We start from the raw sequence: 6,724 nt of genomic DNA on the forward strand, positions 1-6,724 counted from the left end.
AATACTGGCCAATTTGTCTGCCACTCATACACAGACACGCACGCACACATACACACACACAGACACATAGACACACACACACACACACACGACTGAGTGCTTTAATCAATCCTCCCATTACGGTGGAGGGGACATGGCTAAACCCCTGTTATTTGGCATCTAATTTTCTCTCCTTTCATGGTACTGAGCAGAAAAGGAAGGGGGGGTCTCATACCACTCCAGTGAATGGTAATTAATTTTCAATTAAAGACATTAATTAAATCCATTGTCTTACTGAGCCCTTTTTTTAGAACTCATCTCTGCTGCAGGACTGTCAAAAGACAGATACGTATGTTATTTTGCGAGCTTTAGGTGTTTGAAGGTCAGGCACTTTATGCTAAATAGAGATCATATGTATGTCTATGTATTTATAATCACATATATGTTCTGCAGCTTGCAAGCAGCAGCATCCCTCACATGAACTGAAATCATGGTGTAGTGCATGAAGTGACACCTGAAAAGAGAATAGAGATTGCTCCACCTGAGAAGAGCTGCAACACAATACAGCAAGCCACTGCTGTGGTGAACTTTAAATTGATATTACTGTCCTCGGGGCAAAATATCCGTCTCATGGGTTAGTCGCTGCCGCTCTCTGTGTTCTTTCTCTTTCATTCTCTCAGTCTTCTCTCAAGCTCTCTACCTACAGCTGTCGCTTGGTAAACATATTAAGAAAGTTGACCCATGATATACGGGGATATCAGGGGTAAATACGAGTGCAGCAGCTTTTCTTCGCTGCCCTGCTCCTTAGGGCTGATGAAGATAACAGCCCATAACAACATGGAGACTCAGAATAGGCTGTGTGTGTGTGTGTGTGAGAGAGAGAGAGATAGAGAGAGAGAGAGTGTGAGTGTGGGTGAGTGAGTAGGTGACTCAGGGAGAGATTTAGATGATGAATGAGTGACCTTGCCTAAAGAGCTACATGTCCCTCTAGTGCAGCTTGATGGAGAGGTTGCGTTGGGTCCTGCTGTGTTTGTGTGTTTGTCCGCGTGTGTGCATCTGTGTGCCTGTCTGTTTGTGCACTTAAGAGATGCACATATTGTTGCATCTGTGAGCGTTCTCCATATGTATAGCTGAAGTGAAAGCAAATTTATCCACCAGGGAGAGGAAGACACAAACATGCAGAGCATTGGCTTTCTAAAAATACGCACTTCCTCTCCAAATGCTTTTCCAAAACAGTAGGAGAGTTCAAGGAGATGTGAGATGAAAACATTGGCTGATATCCACCATAAGTGGGCTATCTGTGTGGCAGTGTGTGATTTTACTAGAGTTTCTGCTTACAGTTTGCACCTGTGTCTTTGCTGTGTGTGTGTGTGGCACATGCTCACACCTCTGTGTGTGTGCGTGTGCTGTGCATGTGATCAGTCCTAACAACTGATATGAGACACCTCTCCTCCCCACTGAGTTTGCAGATGCCAGCTGGAAGAACAAGGCTTTATTGCTACATCGAAATGTCAGAGCACAGCATGTGTGTGTGACACCCAGAAATGGCGGAGGGAAACTTAATAACATATCGATTCATCGTTGTTGTCAGGTGGACAACCCTTTCAGATCCAACTCATCAGAAAGCCTTACCTGGCATATTTTATGTATGGGTTTACACATGATGTCTATGTTTTCGCATGAGCAGTGTCGCAGTGTTTGTGTCTCAGAGTGCCTATGCTGGTGTGTGTGTGTTTGTGAATGCGCCAGTGCATGACAGCACTTTCTTTTTTGTTTCTCTATTATTCATCACTCTTTATCTAACAAATGTTTTTGTTAGCGTCACATCGGCCTTGTTGCTGCACTGTGATGGGCCAGAGCAGGCCAGTGGCATACAACATGATGAATCACAATGGAAAAGATGTCAGTTGATAAGATGGTCGCCTGCAGCCCACTGAAGTGTGACGGGTAGCCACAGCTTACCAGTGATGACACACACAGACAAACATATTCAGGTAGACATGCACACAGCATACATTTTTGCAGCCACATAAGCAAATAAGTAGTAACATATTTTCAAGACGATAGGGTTGCACACTGATATATTTGCAGACCAAACAAACATAAGTAAAAATCGTCACATATCATTCATGCATGAGTGAATGAATTGAAGCCATAGTTTAACATCTTATAAATGGGAGAATCTCTGACATCATCTGTCTCCTCTACACTCAGTCGGGATGCATTTATGTAATCAAAACAAGTTAATGGCTTTTGTTACTTTGCCACCTTGATACTGTTGACAAAGTATCAAGTGTGTGTGTGTGTGTTTTATCTTTTTACTCTATGCCCCCCGTTGATGCCACTTTCTTTCCTTCTCTCTTTTTTATTTTGCTCATTTTCTTGTTTGCTTTGAGTCTAGCCTTGTTGCTTTCTTCCTCTTCCACTTGTTCCCGCTTTGCTGGCTTGCTCGTAATAGTGTTTAATGTTTATGTTTCCAACACTTGGAATTGCAACACTCTGATTTGCAGGGTAGAGAGCAAAGAGCATGCTGGGAGTCCCGCCAGTAGGGAGCTGTAGTTGTCTAGTAAGGAGATGGCGAGAGCTTGGACAAGGAACTGTGCTTTTGTGAGAAATGGATCGATAAGTGTTGTACAGGGCAAATTGACAGGATGGCACTTTGGCTGTGATGTTGGTCTTATAAGGCAGCTGGCTGTCTGCAGTGGTGTATAGCTTTCGGCGGTAAGGGAAGGGGAGGAAGGGATTGGTAATAAAGAAGTCCAGGACAGGAAGCGTGTGCCATGACAAACCAACGGCAAGGTTTACCAAAGACTTAGGGGGAACCAGCTGGCATAAATACATGTGTAGACATCATCCAGAGAAACAGAGAAGTATGCCTTAACCTGCATGTCAGAGCAGAAAAGAGAAAGGAACCGTTGACTGTGATCAGAATTACAACAGAGCATAAACCATGAGAGGTGATGACAGATCTGAAATGTTTTTGCATGAAGAAAGGGCAAAGAAGGTGACTTAGGGCCAAGCCTAGAGGGACTCCAGCAGAAGGGTCCAATGCTGTAAGAAGGCAGTTTATCTGATAACGTGGTATTGACATTGTTCCTACGATGTCATAATTAATATTGCTTCAGGTCCATAATTGCAACTGATCATAAAGCGACAAAGTCCACATAGTTAGCACGTTATGGTGGATGAATGGGTCAAGCACAAGACTTTTACCAGGGAGTTCATGTTCCGTGCGGAACTTATTGTTAAATTGTTGACTTGTCGTTTTTAGCCATAGATCACTTATTATTTTAAGTTTCTTTTTTTAATTCACTTTTCTGTTGCAGTTTGGTTTGGTTTTGGTTAGGTTACAAGATACAACATAAGAAAGTCTGACTCCCATGTGCATATTTTTCTGGTCTTTTGCCCAGAGTTGCAAAACAGTGTCATTTGTTTGCAATGATGTTCCAGGAGCAACATAATTATGATGTTGTAGGTGGAGGAACAACACCAACATGACAATATAAGACTGTGTGGAAAGACACCCTGTTTGTGTGAGCTGCAAGCAACAGCCCTCTCAACAGGAGGTAAGCCGTAAGCATGAAGACCCTGAGATATCCCTGTTGCAGGAAATGGGAGCATACCCTGTTGGTTAAGAGCCTGCAGTGTGGGAAGAATACTAGGGAGGAGGATGAAGTAGCTCTGAGCTCAGCTCAGCAGAGTCCCTCTGTGACTTCCAGGAGTGCAGTCTTTATGGAATGAGCTGCCCTGAAGCCAGACTGCTGGAGCTCTAGAGAGCACAGGTCTTTATGCAAATAACACTGAGTCAAATAAAAGCAATGCTAAAAGCCAGAGATGGTGAATACAGCACATCCATCCTCATTCATTGTCTTTTAACATACCTGAACTCTTCGAAGCTTTGAATTTCATACTGCTACTCTGTCTTAGACGATTAAGCAACTAATCTGCCGTAAGGGTATTAGTTGACAAAGACATTTTTAGCCTGTTAATCTTTTTTATGGTCATTTTATGGGGAATGAGCTATTAGTCATTAGTGGAGAATGATAGTCACATATCTGGTGTCACAATAATATTCACTAATATGCTCTGGTCTTTAATAACCTCTAGTTTTTACAGTAATAATGACAGTAATACTGGAGAAGCAATTTTCGAGGTTTCTTCAATTCAATCAAGAAATCCATTAGTCAAAGTGATCTAATGAATATTCGTTGGCAAAAAATTTTGTGGAAGACAGGCGTAGAACTTGACCAACTTACGCCTGCGTCTCTCTTTTATTGTTCTTGAGACTAGGAACTTGTGTAATTTTTGTTGTGATGCCTCATTACCTGGGTTTGTGCATGACATGTTTTTACATAGCAGCTAATGAAGAATGAGTTTAGATCAGTGTTTTGTAAGCTGTGTGTGTGATTGTAGTTGAGTAAGGATGTGTGCACGTGTGTATAGGCATAGATCTCTGCATGTATGATGTGTAAGGAGTAATGCCTGGATGTTCAAATCTGAACTTATTTTAAACCCAGAAACTTGCGTGATCGAATGTTACTTTTGAAAAAACAAACATGTAGGCTGTTGTCGTCAGCTGGTTGCACTTGTTTATGCTATGTTTTGCAGAGAAAACAAAATGCATCTTCTACAAGACATTAAACAAGCAGTCATACTCTTGCTATAATCCCAAAAGCTTGTCCTCGTTTTCTGCTGTTCACCTATCAGTCCTGTTCTCGCTGTTTGCAGCCATTTTTCTGTTCTACACAAGTGCACAACATCCACTTGGGTGACACTTCCTGGTCAGCTTGCTGTCTGTTGCTGTTGCAGGTTTTTGCTCAATATGTCATTGATGTTCGTTTTACACTGCAGGATTTCAGAAATCGATGAAACTCCATTCCAGTCGATAACGTTTAATTTTGTCCGTAAAGCCTTCACACTACAATCACATCGCAATTGTTGGGAGGGTGAATCAAACCCAAAACCTGCCCACTTATCCTCTAGCATGGCATAAGTGAGGGACTACTGTATATGTATGCGTGGCCATGTGTAAGTTTCCTACCTACTAACGAAGTATTCATGGATGGGTCTGCTAGCAGAGGTCTGCCCTCATGGCTGTCTCAGCTGGAGATAAGCCATTAATAGGCCTGTTACTGGAGGTCAGTGCCCCGCCCCCCCCTCCTCCAGACACAACACACACACACACACCACATTACATGCTAGAGGTTGCACATTACCCATGGCTTACAGAGGTCCACAGGTTAATACCATAAAATAGAGACTTAAATTTACAGGCAGCTCACTACTTGCACACTAATGCGTTCACCCCTGCAGAGTGTGGTAATTACTTAACGTAATGTACCAGTTATGGTCATTGTGTCAAGTCGAGGAATGGTAGGAAGGTGCTTTATGTTTCAGTAATTGATTGGAGTTCAGTAAGAACAATTTTGCTTGTAGTTTGATGGTGGTAAATTGGCGCATATATTGTCTGACAGAGTACTGCTGTGTGCATCTGCTCAGATGGAAATGCCTAATAATTTGTTTACATCACAAAAAACTGAAGTAAAAATAACAAAAATACCAGTTTAAAAAAACGCTGCTGCATATTTGAGTGTACATACTGTTTTACTGCTACTGCTCTATTCCTAGCATAATGTTATGTCAGTTTTACATTTAACTTGTGTGGTCAAGGCACACCATCAGCTCTTGGTGCTTCATGTCAGTGCACCTGTCTGTGTTGTTCCATGACTTGATTAACTTGAGTTCCTCGAGCAATTGCTGCAACCTTGAAAAACAATGTAAAGATGGTTTAAAGTAACTTGGTAAACCTAAATACAACACTGACTGACAGTAATATCATGATACCAAAGAAATATTTAGAAATATATGTTAATATGAGTGATGATAGAAATCTTAACTTTTATCAAGTTTTTTAATCATCGGAGTTATAGTACAGTATCTATTTCAGTGATAACATCTAATAAATTGCAAGGAATAAAACTCAGTGTCTTGTATATATCAAATTCAGAAGATCTTTTTTAATGGCTAGTTCAACAGAAAATAATACAGTAGAAATCGCAAATTAGTGCCTACTGTGTCATACAGTGAACATCAGTGCCCATTGTTTTGCATTTACTATTTACAAATACACAGTGGGCCAAAATTAAAAACTGGGACAAAGTTGCGAGCCAGATTTCATATTTACTGAAAAAAGTATGTTTTCCCATCTTTTCCCCTTCTTTCTAGATACAATAATGAACCTTTTCATTTGGGAACAAACTTGAGTTTTACTTCAACACTGACTCTGGAGCAAACAAAGCTTAATAAAGTAGCTGGGCTGGATCAGATGTGTCACTGCTCTCATCCACAGCAAGCGAGAATGCAACGAAATCTTTTCCCTTTTCCATCAGCTGTTCATGTAGATTGGTGGCAGGTTCACATGTACGATCAGCAATGGTGTTTCTGCTCAATCTCACGTTTAAAAATGCTTGCATTTCATTGGGGCACACAATGTATTGATGATGCAGTTTTTGACAAACTTTCCCTCAGTTGGGCTGACTTGGCAATCTCTGCTGCCACAGTAAAGCTAGCCTTCACAGCAGCTACACTTTGTGATGTGGCCTTTGTGAACATAGTCTGTCATGAAACCAAACTTCTTTTCATCACCTCTACCTTCTGGTGCTTCTGCTTTATGTCTAGGTCCTTGTACTTGTCGTGGTGTTTTGTTTCATAGTGTCTTCTTATGTTATATTCTTTCATTACAGCC

The sequence above is a fragment of the Chelmon rostratus genome, chromosome 10, assembly GCF_017976325.1.
Source record: "Chelmon rostratus isolate fCheRos1 chromosome 10, fCheRos1.pri, whole genome shotgun sequence".
NCBI lineage: Eukaryota > Metazoa > Chordata > Actinopteri > Chaetodontiformes > Chaetodontidae > Chelmon > Chelmon rostratus.